This window comes from Erinaceus europaeus, chromosome 5 (genome assembly GCF_950295315.1).
Source record: "Erinaceus europaeus chromosome 5, mEriEur2.1, whole genome shotgun sequence".
Classification (NCBI taxonomy): Eukaryota; Metazoa; Chordata; class Mammalia; order Eulipotyphla; family Erinaceidae; genus Erinaceus; species Erinaceus europaeus.
The window spans coordinates 36,383,286-36,398,670 of record NC_080166.1 but is presented as its reverse complement, the minus strand read 5'-3'; positions in this window follow the sequence as shown (position 1 = coordinate 36,398,670).

Sequence of the window (15,385 nt, the reverse complement as noted above, 5' to 3'; positions counted from 1 at the left end):
ACTACCTGCTCCCTGAATGACCTTTTCTAATTTTACGTTTTTACATATCAACTGTACTTTGGATGAATACTAAATTCCAATCTCAATTGCTGTAATTAATTTTAAACTTGATAGTCAATAACTAATAGACATTCCAAAGCTATTATTGCTCCAAATTGAATTGATTTCTTTTTATCACTGCAAATATGGTTGTCTTGCTAAATTTACCCTCTCATTGACAATCACTTAAGGTCAAAAATCTCTTCTAATTTTTCACGTAATCATGCTAATTCTATTGACTAAGAATGCATTCAGCTCTAGCTTACACTCAACTTTATCCATCCATACTGTTCATGAATTTGTCATCTACTCTCATGTCCAGGCATAAAGAGCTCAAACTACCATTTTTGACAGAAAAGAAACATCAAAGATTTTGATAAAATGGAGTATGATCTTAGATGGAGAGTATATAAGTATAAGAAGTTGTATTGAGAAAAGATATATGAAATTACCTCATTTGAGGAAATCAAGAAATATTCATAGGAAAGTCATGCTGCTTTCATTTCTCAAATATTTTTGAGTCCTTTGATAAGCAGGCCTTTTGCTTTCTATCTCTGGGCAACATCAGATACATACCTCCTGATTTGACTGAATAAAATGGTGGAAAATACTAATTAGATTAGTGATAAAAGAAAACAAAAATGATCTTTAGAGCCATGGTAAGTCTGAATTGGAAAGTACATCTTGAGTGACCCAGGAGACTGCACAGTGTTTAGAGCATTGGACTTAAAGGAAGACCCCCTAAGTTTGGGCCCTATGATCACAAATCCTAGAGTGATGTTCTAACTCTCTGTCTTTCTTAATAAATAGATCATTATTTTTTAAATGCTTCTGGAAAAGTCAGTATTGGGCTAATTTGTGAACAGCATTTTAAATACCTTGGTATATGTTTGGGACCTATCTCATACAATAAAACCATATGAAAGATGATCTCTTTCTAGAGATAGTATTGTGCATGATGGCAATTGTTCATGGGTGTACACATATTCAACTCAGTTAAAATAGATGTGATTTTATTCTAAGATAATTCTTTAATGTAGTAAGTCAAAGTTAAAGTTTAAAACATGAAATTAACCTGAGAAGCTTCATACTTTATATAAATAAAATATTCCTAGGGAACCAGGCAGTGGCACAGCCGCTTAATTGAGGCAGCAGAAAGGCTTTTTGGAGGTGAGGAAACTGATAATCCTTTTGTTAAACATTTGGCTTTTGAAAATGCTAACCCAGCTTGTCAAGATGCCATCCATCCTCACAGGTGTGGCACTCTTGCTGATTATATTAAACTTTGCTCCGGCATCGGCACTACACATGCTCTTGGGCTCGCCATCGGGGTCGCCCTCCTAATAATAATTTTGCTGCAGGCGCCGGCCAACATAATAGGACTTGTTTTAACTGCAAACAGCCTGGCCATTTTATGAGAGAATGCATGGCTACTGCCCAAATTCAATCTCCTGTGTCAGAGCGCCCCCTACCGGCAACAGTTTGTCTGCGCTGCCAAAAGGGCAGACACTGGGCCTCTGATTGCAAATCGAAAACTAACATCCAGGGCCAATTCTTAAACCCCCGACCATCAGGAAACTTCCTGCGGGGCCGGCCCCTGGCCCCCACACAAGGGACAAACCACCCCCGACCATCGGGAAACTTCCTGCGGGGCCGGCCCCTGGCCCCCACACAAGGGACAAACCCTGGGGCTATCAGGTTTGTCTCTTGGGCTCCAGCCCAACCACTTCAGCAGCCATCCCAGCTGCTTCCCCCTCCCCAGCCAATTCCCAATGCCTCCGCAGATCGGTCTCTAGTCTCTGGAGAGCCACCGCTCACAGCGCAGGACTGGACCTCTGTGCCACCTCCCGCGCAATATTAACCCCCGATACAGGCCCTCAGACCATAAATACTGGAGTTTTCGGGCCTCTCCCTCCAAATTTATTTGGCCTTATACTAGGAAGAGCTAGTTCCACCCTCCGAGGTCTGCATGTGGTCCCTGGAGTTGTTGATAATGACTTCACTGGAGAAATTAAAGTTATTGCCTCCACTCAAGGAGGCACGCAGGTTATTCCACCTGGTGAGCATTTAGCACAGTTAATATTATTTCCCTTACAACATCTTAATAATAATTTCCATTATTATTAATGGAAATTCTGGCGCCACGTTCCGGGTGCCAGAATGCCCCGACCAGCAGGGCGGTGAACAGGGGCTAGGAACCCAATGAAACCTGAAATGAAGGAACATGACACACGAAGAATGACAGCAAGTCAAGTTTCTGATCAAGCTGTAAAATTTTATTGTGAATACAGGCATTATAAGGCTTTGGGGAAGGAGAGGGAATGCTGGAGGAGGGGGAAGGGGGAGCAAACTTCAAAGCGGAATGTTACTTGCAACAAATGGCAGGAACCAAACTGTGTGTTGACTCACTTGTGTTGACTCACTTGATTACTGATAAATGGTTTACCTAAGGGGAAATGGCCTGCCCAGGGGGGAATTAACACTTGTCTTGAGGGGTTCCTTTGTCTCAAAGCTTATCTTCTATCAAGCAGAGAAATGGCTCCTGGCAGTTTTCATATTTGATAAATATTTCCCAGTGCAAATGGATTTTTTTGTAATTTTTTGGCAAGGCAATTATTGTTATAATATATACTCATCTTGCTAATGTTTTGACTTTGCCCATGCTTAAACATTATTTACAAAAAGTGTTAGGGTTGTTAGGAAGAAGTGTAAGCATCAGAATATATTCTATATGACAGATTTTTGTTTTTTACTTTTTTGCTTTATTTTTCTTCTATTTGATAGAACAGAGATAAATTGAGAGGGTAAAGGAAGACGTGGAGAGAGAGAGAACGAGAGAGGAGAGAGCTGCAGCCCTCTCCAGCACTCATGAAGCTTCCACCTTCGGGTAGAGCTAGGGGCTTGAACCAGTACCCTTGCATACTGTAATGTGTGCAGTTAACCAGGTGCACCACTGCCTGGCCCATGGTATGATAGGTTTTTTTTTATTGTTGTTGTTGTTTGTTTGTTTTGTTTTTACTTTGTGTTGTCTTAATGGCAAACTTTTTATAATAGTCTTGAAGATTCACCATGAATACTACTTGAATATTTTACATTGATGTTTTGGGACTTTATCCACAGTCTAATACATATAAATCTAAAAGGCACTTTGGCAAAAATAAATAATGTGAGCAATTGTATTTTTAAATTGAGAATAGAGTGAATACTCCTTCTTTTGTAAATATTTATTTGCTTATTGATGAGACACTGAAGAGGAGAAGCGAGCTTCTTCGTCTTCTAGCGTTTGCCCTTCTTCCGTAGCCAGTCAACAGAGTCAGGTTGAGCCTGATGTAAAGTTTCGAGACCTCCTTTGAATCTGGAGAGGTGGCAGTTGTTGACTATGTGGGTCATAGTCTGTCTGTAGCCGCAGGGGCTGAACCTTAGCATCATTCTGACCATTACAATGCTGGAGAATTTGGTACCTCATACTTGAGAATCCAATGCTTTATCCACTGTTCCACCTCTGGGCCGTGATTTTTTCCCTCTTCATATTTATTTATAGGATACCAGAACTATAAATATATACTTGGGATTTACCTCTGCTTTGTTTTTTTTCCAATATCTCATATCTTCAGATGTAAAATGTAGTGATTTAATCAGATAATCCAACCATTAGAATGTGCAATTGGAGGGCTTATTTGTGTTTTCTTTAAAAGCTTAAACACCCCTTTATAGTCAATATCATTAGGTTCTCATATCCTTATTAGTTGGAAACATATAAAAAGAAAATTTTATACCATAATGGTAAAATGTGGTTATAAAAAGCCAGTTCCCAAAGCCAGATGGGTGCTAACATGCACTGAAAATATAATATTTGAGTCTGCTCAGCTCAGATAGTCTATAATAACCTGTTGGGGTTAGGAAAGTTCGTGCCAACATGGATTACTTCTCTAGAGCCAATTGGATTGATGGAAACATTGGTGCAGAATCACAATTGAGCAGGTTTAGCCCTCTCTTCACTAGCTACAAATGGCATGTAATTTAGGAATGCCCATTTGGCAAAATTTATAGTTGCTCTAGAGATCACACATAAGGGTTTGCATTCATAAAGCAATTGCATTACAAATAGCTTTTTAAGCAACAGATGTAAGTACTGACAGTAAAAGGATGTCCAAAAAGCTAAGTATGTGCACATAAGAGAAATGAGAGCTTATGTTAGATTAATTCATGTCACTTTAAGTAGTCTTTTAACTTAAAAGAAAAGATGAAATAATTGTAAAATCAGTACATACAATGTTTACTAACACATGCACTTAGATAAGAGATACATCTTTACACTCACTGTGATACTTTCCAGTATTTTGCCTTTGTCTTTTACTTTCAAATATTATAACCAAACTCTTAAATCCACAATGAATACAATAGTGCTTCCAGATGACTTTGAGATGTATTCTCTCCCTCTCTCTTTTCAATTTCTTTATTGGGGAATTAATGGTGTACAGTTGAGAGTAAAGTACAATAGCTTGTACATGTTTAACATTTCCTAGTTTTCCATATAACAATACAACACCCACTAGGTCCTTCTCTTCCATCATATTTCAGGTCCTGAACTCTCCCTCTTACCTTACCCTTCACCCCCAGATTATTTTACTTTGGTGCAGTGTGCCAGTTCTCTGCTTTTTACAATCCTGTATTTTTTGTTGTTGTTCTTTTACAGGACGTTTGTAAGGGATTTGTGAAAAGTTTGCTGTTATTTGAAAACCGAATATACATTTATAAATATATGTGTTTGCAGATGGGAGCACTAGGCAGTAAATAATATTAGTTATAAGTAGTGTGATGTGTTACTTCCCTGACTTTTATGGCTTCCTCTAAGGAAGGAAACTAACTGTGTGAAATCGCCATGCTAGTAAAGTGATACCTCTGGCATTGGCAGTGTTGACCCAGTCTAGCAGTTGAACAGGTAATCACAACCCCATGAACACTCAGAGAAATCTTTGATTTCAGGAGTACGTAGGATCAAAGTTTCCCCGGAGAAGCACACACATAATATATATTCTTATATTCAAGGAGATGTCTTCTATTGATTTCTCCTAAATTGTGCACAATTTTTGCTTGTATTGAAGGGTAAGCCTTTGTATTCAACAGTACAATTCCATATAAAAGGAAACTATAATTTGAAGGTTACATTTGGACAGCAGTCTTTTGACACTGATTGTTGCTTAATTGAATAAAATATAATGCCACTTTTCCTCCCATTCTCTGATGAAATGAACCACTGTAACATTAATCTCTATGCAAATAATGATATTAACCAGAAGTTTCCATTTTCCTGACTGCATCTGACTATCATAAGGTGAAAAACTGAGGGAAATTGGATTGCTTTTGTTTGGAGATACAAAGATGGGCAGTTGATATTCTTTCAGGAAGTTAAGTCAAATGTAATTGCTGTACAAAGGGATAAACAGATTCAAATTAGTACTCAAATATTTATGACACCATTAAGAGGGTGTAGTGATGATGCAGAATATGGAGTGCCAATACAGTAAATATTCAAATAAAAGAACTGTTGCTATCCTGATTCTTCCATATTTAGTTTTATTTTGTACTGGATATTTACGAAGAAATTACAACAATGTTCAATCTGAATTAAATTTGCATATTAAATTAAATCAAGTGTTTTCTTCTTTCACATAACAGGCTAAATTAAAAGTGTAAATGCTTTATACAGTACATATAACCATAAATGGTATTTATTATTGTTTTACCATAGTAGGCTAATTAATATGGATCGTGAGATAATGACTTCTAAGAGTAAATGTCTAATTTGAGAACTAGATAAGATGTTTGCTTTAGATGCAGGATTGTCAGTTGTTTCCTCTAGCTATGGAATAATTTCGGTGTAAGTCCCCACATGCCATTTCCCAGTTCCCACCCCTGGGGTTCTAGATAGATTTCTTTTCTTTTTTAATATTTCTTTATTACTGTTTGTTTCCCTTCTTGTTTTATTGTTGTCGTTGTTGGATAGGGCAGAGAGAAATGGAGAGAGGAGGAGAAGAAAGAGAGGGGGAGAGAAAGACACCTGCAGACCTGCTTCACCACTTGTGAAGGGACTCCCCTGCAGGTGGGGATCCAGGGGCTGGGGGCTCCAACAGGAATCCTTAAGCTGGTCCTTGTGCTTTGTGCCACCTGTGCTTAACCCACAGCACTACTGCCCAACTCCCTCTAGATGGACTTCTACATGGAGGAATCACAAAAGAACCAGTCACGTTTCAGGGAAATGAGCATTTATTAGGAGAAAGTAAGGACAGCAAAGGAGATGACACTACAATTCATGCAGACATGTAGACCCAGGAGGAAGAGAGGAAGGCCCTGGGCTCCCTGATCTTTCCAGCCTTTTAGGCTGTTCAGAGGAAGGACAGGGCCCTCAGGGAATCTACTTCAACCTTTGTCTTCAGGCACTGCCTCTGCATTGTATGGACTTTGAAGGCAGGTGGGAGGAAGTGCTCTGGGTTATGCTCTCTGCCTCTGGTCCCTTCTCCTGGCTACCCACAGGTGCAGGGGGAGGAGTGCTGCTTTCCCTAAAATGTCCTCCAACAGCATCAACATAAAACAGAGCTGAGCAGTGCTCTGATGGTGCTGCTGCTGCTGTTACTCCTACTACCACTACCACTACCACTACCAACTACAACTGTTATTACTACTACTAATAATAATAATAGCAGCTGTAGTTATACTAGAAAAAAAGTAGGATTGTAAGATTGTCCCCTCGCCCCCCAGCACTATTCAGTTTTGGTTTATGGTGGTGCCTGGATTGATCCTGGGACCTGTTTACCCTCCCCTCCATGTCCTAACATGTGAATATTCTCAATTTTCCTAAATAAAGGCTTAAAGTACCTAAAAACCATGCTATCTCCTCACTTCTTTGTTGAGATTATGTGAGGAACCTTTATTGTTGGGAGTGTAATGGGATAGAATTCTTCACACAAAAAAATCACAATACTCCACACCAAGTCAGGTGGTTGAGTATGAGTTTTACTTAAGCCTACTCAGCTGAGGGTCCAGCCCAGGGAAAACTCACACAGCATCTACCAAGGATTGAATGCCTAAGCACAGTCAAAAGCATCTTTTTATACTTTCTGCATCATATGCCAGCATTGGTTACAGACAATATTTTGCACAGTTTCTGGGACTTGGCTTGTTTACCTGAAATCTAATGAATGGGGGCCCTTTTAGGCTTGCACGACATCTTGTTATCCCAGAAACAATCATGCTACCTTACTGAAAGTCGCAGGGTTTACAGAAATGGAAAGTTATCATTATTCCTATTCTAGGTCTGGTAAATTTTTAGCGCTTCTATTGTTCTGGTGCCTGACTATCATCCCGGTTGATCTCTGAACTATGCTAGCAATTTCTTGATTATACCGGTACCCATTTTTAACTTGGTTATATCTGTACCCATTTTTAATCCTCACTGAGAGAACAAGCCTTTCTTTCCCCACCTTAAAGATAATCGTTATGCTATCGAACCCCTTGCCCAGATTGCATGTTTAAATGCATTAGTGAAGAAAACATACTGAAGATTTATTTTGCGTTTTTATGGTCAATGATACACAGGGGATCTGAGAGAGAATAAGGCAGTTGCTAAGTGTTTTATAAAGTTTATTGGAATGAAGTAATTAAGAAAGAGTCACTAAGAGAAAGGTAGAGTGGACAGTAAAAAGGAGCTATCTACCTCAAAGATGAGACAGCGAGGCCTGTTAGCAAAGAGAGATCTAACTGCCTGCTTGCTAGGCAGGATTTCCTTGGCTATATACATTTCCATGAAAACTCAGTCTGTGGGAAATTAGGGGGAACAAATGTGTTGTTAGCCTGCCCTGGCTTCAGGAGGCAGATACTATTCAGTTTCCTCCACTCAATGGCTAGATGTGGAGGCCGTATCTTTTGATTTGTAGAATGAAGAAGCTGACTATTAAGTTTTTGCCTTGTCAATGCCTTAGGCATTGGGGTATTTAACAGATAACCTTATTTTCTAAATAACTTTATGACACAGTACATACTTTGTATATAAATAAACATTTTGTAAAGTGGCCCAGATTGCTAAGAACTAGCTGTAGAAATAAAAATTGTGTACATAAAAGAACTAGTGAGTAATCCAAGGTGGTAAATTCTAAGCTGTGTTAATAGCACTGTTTGTTTGTTTCTGCTGCTGAAGTAATATGGTCTTGCTGTATTAAGGTATATGGTTGTTAACATTGGAAACAGTTTAAACACTTTTTTTCCAATGTCCACATGCATCCAAACTCTGTTGATATTCAGTAACCACAACATTTTTTTTGGTGAATATGACAAGAGCTATTCACATTAGAACACTATGTATTACAACTGTCAACTTGAGTATAGGGAGTTTAGTTATAATGTCCTTAAGTTCCTATATTTAATTCACTATTTTATATTATTTTTTGCCACCAAGGCTATTGCTAGGACTTCATGCTAGGACTTCATGCCTTCATAACCTATTTTTACTTTTTTTTTGGTCCAACTTTATTTTATACTTGACAGGACAAAGAAATTGAGAGGGTGACGGATGGATGGAGAAAGAGTGGGACAAAGAGACATCACCATGACTTCACCACTATGTGAAGCTTCCCCCTGCAGGTGGGGACTGGGGGAGTGGGGAATTTGAGAGCTTAACTGGTTGTACTATTGTCCAACCCTTTAATTTATAGTTTGGAATTTATTTTATTTTATATAATCTATAGAGACGGTTGTACATGAGCAAGGGAAAAAGAGAGGAGGGAGAGGGAGAGAGAGAGAAGCACTGCTCTAGTTCATGTGGCACTGAAGAATGAACCAGAGGCTTCAGATTTGCTAAGTGATGAGCTCTGACAGTTGCTGAGCAACTTCCCCAGTGTCCTTACTGAGTTATTTAACTTTATCCCTCACCTCCAGCTTTGTCCCATGAAAAGGGTAATCTCATTGGAATGTATTCCAGACTCCAAAATTTACCAATTTTAGTTAATTTCTGGTTTATTTTCTATTAGTCTAAAATGGTTAGCATGAAATATCATCATCATTGCTGGGGCTTCGTGTCTGCACTAGGAATCCACTGCTCCTGCAGCCATCATTTTTTCATTGTTGTTGGTGTTGAAGGCAAGAGGAGGGTAATAATGATTCATTTGAATAAATGGGTAATACTGGCTAGTTAGGAACTTTCAGAATTTGGGTCCAGGCAATTAATGTCCCTGGCTACCCTCACATTAAAGTGAACAAAGACCCAGTTTTAAGCCCCTGGTCCCCACCTGCAGGGGAAAAGCTTCACAGATGCTGAAGCAGAGCTGCAGGGTCTTTCTGTCTCTTTCCCTCTCTACCTCTTTCCCCCTCTCAGTTTCTGTCTCTAGCCTATATCTATATATATTTTAAAAAGAGGATATATTCAGATTTTCATTTTCCTCAGTTTAAATGTATCTACTTACCAATGAGAAAATTCTTGAGAATACCAGCTCTCAGAATCTTGTGGTGGTCTGATTTGAACACCTTCAGGAATGTAGGAATAATATACATCATGAAAAGCTGAATGACTATAAAGTTCCTAAGTAGTGCCTACCACATAGTGATCACTTACTTACATTTTGCTCCTTTAGGCTATATCATTATATTAGAGAATAAGAAGCTCTACGTCAGAGATACATTGACAGAGGGATGTGAGGACAGGCATTTTCCATTATAGACTTATGAAGCTCTAAGCCCATTCATCATTATGTTTGTTTCTTTCTTTGTTTTTTTCTTTCTATTTCAACAAATACATGTTTGTGCAAAACTACTTTATACACTTTAAATATTGTGAAAATTTTCAACTCAAAATACCAGTTATTTTCAATACCCTTCAAAGTGTGAACAAAACCTTCATATTTAAGTCATCACTTTAGAGGCAAGACTGGGTTGGTAGTGGAAAAAACCCTTCAGTTTCTGTATGTTTGAAAAGATCTTTATTTCAAGCTTATATTTGAGGGGTCATTTAGTAGGATACAGAATTTGTGACCCCCAATTCTTATGTTTTAATACTATGAAGATGCTGTTCCACACCCTTGTTGCCTCTGGGATTTGTGATGAGAAACCTGATGAAAGCATGATGGTTCTGTTTTTCTATGTGACTTTCTTCCTTTCCTGGCAGCCTGCAGTGTTTTTTTTTCCTCATCCCTGGTTTTTAAATAGTTTCACAATAATATGTCTGTGTGTGTTGCTTTGGATTCAGAAATTTAGGTGTGTGTTCACATTCTTGGATTTCTATATTTTGAACATTGCTCAGGTATGGAAAATTCTGGGAAAATTTCATTGAATATGTCTGCTCCCCTTTCTCTTCTTTCCCAGGGATTTCAGTAACTCTGATGTTCATCTTTCTGATGGAGTCTAAAATTTTGTTGAGAAGTACTTAATTTTTCCTGAACCTTTATAAGAGTTTTAATTTCAGAGTGTGGTGGTTGTATCTTCTGGTGCTGATATTCTCTCCTCCACCTGGTTAAGTCTACTTCTGAGGTCTGTTCCCTCAACCTGAATTACATTTAAAGTTTCCTTTCTGACCCTGAAGTTCTGTTTGGAGTTCTTTTTGTTTTTTTTTTGTTTTGATTTGTTCCTGTACTTTGCAATTCTTTGGTAAGATGATCACTTAATTCTTGAATTGATTTCATAATGAGTTTTCTGAACTCTATCTCTGTTATTTTTTTCTAGATCTGGTTCTCTCTGGCCATTTGGAGTTTCTGTAGTTGCTGTCTGTATATTTCTCCATTTCTTCATTTACTGTGGAATCCTTGTGTCAGCAGCAGGTACTGAGGGTAAGGTGTCTGATTTTCCTGCTTCTATATCTTGGTTGGGGAGTGGAATTTTATCCTGAGTCTTTAGTCAGGTTGTGTGATGACCTTGATGTCAATATACGGTCTCCCTGCTGCTGTTTTAGCCTGTGGGGTCACAACAATGGAGACTCAGAAGTCACAGTTGTAAATTGAATTTTTAGTTGGTTTTTTAAACAAATTGTTTGTTACATAAACTCAAACCTAGAAGTGGTATATCTTAACTGTCAATCTAATTTGGAGCCTGCTGTCTCTGAGCCCTGGATTTTAGTCCTGGGAATCACTTATTCAACCCTGTCAGTCCTCAAGTAACATGTGTCTGTAGTCACCTATGACTTGGGAAATTTTTTTTATTTTTTTAACCATCAATTCTTTTTTTCTTTATAAATTGAATGATTTTTAAATTTATTTTTATGTTACAGAGTTACATGTCAACAGGGGTTGAATCCACACCAGTCCCATCACCAGAGTTCTTAATCTTCACTTTCCCTACTACAATCCACCACAGTTCCAATTAGGTTATAGAAATGGGCCAACCATCTTCTCTACAACTATCTGTCCACATTTATACATAGTTGCCCCTTCTTTGCTGATTCAATCTTTTCTTTCCCTCCCAGCCACTCATGATAACGTAACTGCCTTCATATGTCCCTCTTCTTTTCCTTCTCTCTCTCTGGTTGCCGGTGGAGCTGGAGTGCAGAACCCTCTTATCTTCATCAGATCACTTCTCCCCTGCTAGGAGTTTGAATCAAGGTTGTTTTTGGGGAGCAGAAGGTAGGAGTCCTGGCTTCCATAATTGCTTCTCCACTGAACATGGGCACTGGCAGGTCAATCCATACCCCTAGCCTGTTTCTATCTTTCTCTAGTATACCAGAGCTCTGGAGATGTGAAGGTCCAGGACACATTGGTGACGTCATCTGCCCATAGAAGTCAGGATAAAGTCATGATAGCATCTGTAACTTGGTGTCTGGAAGGTGACATGACATAAGTTGAGACAAAATGGTTAGTGAACAGGAACCAAAAAATAGGATTAGAGCAGATGAGATTAGGTATTTTAGGGTAGAAGAAAGCTAGGAAAACCCTGGGGGCACACAACTATGATAGTTTTGCTTAAGTTTTGTAGTTAGCCTGAAGTTGGATAAGGATATTGTCTGAGAGAATGGTGTCAGAGTAGAGAAAAATGGCTGGAAAGTTGGATTAGGGCAGAGAGTAGCTCCCATTCTTGAAAAAAAATCCTGTGGATAAAATGAAGTATTTACCTTTAACCACTTGCTCCAGGGCCGGCCAGCTGGCCTGCCTCCATCCCTCTCCAATTCTGTCTCTCTCTCTCTCTCTCTCTCCATCTATATATATATATGAATAGTCTTGTATATATATGAAGTAATAGTCTTGTTCATTAACTAGAATAAGAGAACATATCTCATTTTAGTTAATGAACAAGACTATTCATTTTTTCTTCTCTACTGAAAGGGTGAACATAAGAAAATTAGAATTTTATATATATTTAGCACCAGAGCCTGTAACCTCTTAGTCCCTATTGGTCTGTGTTGGTATGCTTCTGGTTCTGCTTCTGGGATCTCTTCTGTTACATTGGTTTGGTCTCACTCCCCTCGCCTCTGGGAGATTGTGGTTTAGTCTTTGCCTTTTTGCTCTTCTCCCTTCTCCTCGCCCCCTACCCTATGTACTTGCTGGCTTCCTGATGCTGCAGCCAGAGGAGAAGGATGCAGGAGCACATTGTATGGTGATTAGGTTTTTGGACTCTTTGCCAGCTAGTGAATAAAGATTAAACTGCATTCTCAGCTCAGCCTTGTGTCCCTGGTCGTCTGTTACCCCGCTGTGAAGCCAGCCCAGAGAAAACAACTTCAGGTGATTTTCATTGCTTCACCTAGCTGATAGGGAGAGCAAACCACAGAAGCTGCTGCTCCATAGTAGAATCGACGATGCGTGCTTTACTTACATGATGCCCTGGATTCTTTTCTAGTGCTCCCATCATTCCCATTATAAAAGAAAAGAATATACAAGTGGTCATAGTAATGTGTAACAAAGTATTGTAAATTAAATGTGTTGATATATTAACTAGAGAAGACTGTGTCATTTCACCTTCCCCGGTATTCCTATATTCATTATATGGCTGAGATCAGATCCTCTTTTTGTTTGTTTGCTTGTTTTTGCCTCCAGGGTTATCACTGGGGCTCTGTGCTAACACTACAAATCCATGGCTCCTGGCAACCTTTTTTTTTTTCTTCCCATTTTATTCAGTAGGACAGAGAAAAATTGAGAGTGGAGGGGGGATAGCAAGAGACAAAGATAGACTCTTCATTTTTTTGTTTTGTTTTACATTAATGCAGAGAATGAAAAGGACCAAACCACTAAAGCTTCCTTCAGTGCTGTGGGGTCCAGGTTTACAATTAATCTGCACAGAGTGCAAAGCATTTGAATATTCTGGAGAACTATTTCACCAGCTCAGTTCTCTTAAAGCTCAGTAACTACATTTTGAATTAACTTGGATAATAGAGAAATTTATGAAGATTCATTACTATCGTTTACAAGAAATTAATATGAACTAGGCACTCTGTAGATATACATTATATTAAAAAATATATAATTTTTTTATCTTGCAGTGTTATTGCTGGGCTCCGTGCCTGCACCATGAATCCACTGCTCCTAGAGGCCTTTTATTCCCCCCTTTTGTTGCCCTTGTTGTTGTAGCCTCGTTGTGATTATTATTATTGCCATTGTTGATGTTGTTCATTGTTGGATAGGACAGAGAGCAATGGAGAGAGGAGGGAAAGACAGAGAGGGGGAGACAAAAGATAGACACCTGCAGACCTGCTTCACTGCCTATGAAGCGACTCCCCTGCAGATGGGGAGCCGGGGGCTCGAACCGGGATACTTACGCTGGTCCTTGCACTTTGTGCCACATGTGCTTAACCCACTGTGTCACCTCCTGACCCCCCAAAATGATAACTTTTATTATCACAGTCATAATATAAATAATCATACAAATTGGGCAGGGGTAGATAGCATAATGGTGATGCAAACAAACTGCCATGCCTGAGGCTTCAAAGTTTCAGGTTCAGTCTCCTGCATCACCATAAGCCAGAGCTGACCAGTGCTCTGATTAAAAGAAAAAAAAAAATCATACAAATTAAATATATAATTCAATAAATTGTGCCAATTCACCAAATTGTAAGAGTATGTAAGAGTTTGATGTATATTTGTGTGCACATATATCCTTTAGATTTTTTTTCCCTCCAGTGTTATTGCTGGGCTCGGTGCCTGCACCATGAATCCACCGCTCCTGGAGGCCATTTTATCCCCCCCCTTTTGTTGCCCTTGTTGTTGTAGCCTCGTTGTGGTTATTATTATTATTACCTTTGTTGATGTACTTTGTTGTTGGATAGCACAGAGAGAAAGGGAAGACAGAGAGGGGAGAGAAAGATAGACACCTGTAGACCTGTTCCACGGCTTGTGAAGTGACTCCCCTGCAGGTGGGGAGCTGGGGGCTCGAACCGGGATCCTTACGCTGGTCCCTGTACTTTGTGCCACATAAGCTTAACCTACTGTGCCACCACCCAACACTGTATCCTTTAGATTTTAAACCTGTACCTATATTTTATGATTTCTAATTATAGCCCTTGTACTTGACATGGAAAAAATGAGAATAAGGGGAAAATAAGTATTTTAGTGTTTATTAGATAATTATACCAATTATTTTTGTTCTGCTAATTTGTTGCTAGGTCAAATAGTGAACCTGGTGAAATAAATTTATATAGAAATAAATACTGATGAAAACTCAGTATATTCAAATTAATTCTCCTCAAGAGAAAAAAATTAATTTGTAGAGCATAATGGGAGAATGGGGCAACATCTAACATTTTGTTGCCCAGATGAGGCATTAAGCCAATGAAGGTAATGGTTGTAATTTTGCCGAAATACAAATATTTGGTAGACTTTTGTAACACAATGCACTAGAGTTTGGTATGACTTTTTTTTCCCCTAAAATGTTCCCTTAGGGATGACCAGATATGTTTTTCAAACACTGCCACCCACTTCCATATGTATCCCCTTTCTTGCCAATATTTTTTTAGCTACTTTTTGTTTTGTTTTGTTTTTATGCTTTTGGCCACTCACTAGGCCTTCAGCAGCCAATGGGTACACACAGGCACATGCACATGCACACATGGCACATATGCCATTATATTAGAGAAAATACTTTTTATTAAACTGAAAGTGAGGGAGATATGTCATACTTGGAGTGTTGTATGTTTCATATTGGTTTGGTTTCCTTCCCCCCACCTCTGGGAGAAATTGGTCTGGCCCTTGCTAGTTTCACGCCTCACTTTCTCCCCGTCCCCTATGCTAGGTAGTTCCAGAGTTCTTGGCTGGCTGCCAGAGAAGAAGGATGCAGGACAGATCTGTGTGGTGATTAGTTTAAGGGTCTCTCTCTGCCGCCAGAGCAGAAAGACAGGAGAGCACGTGTTTGCCTGCTCGTGAATAAAGCTTCTCTGCCCCACCGT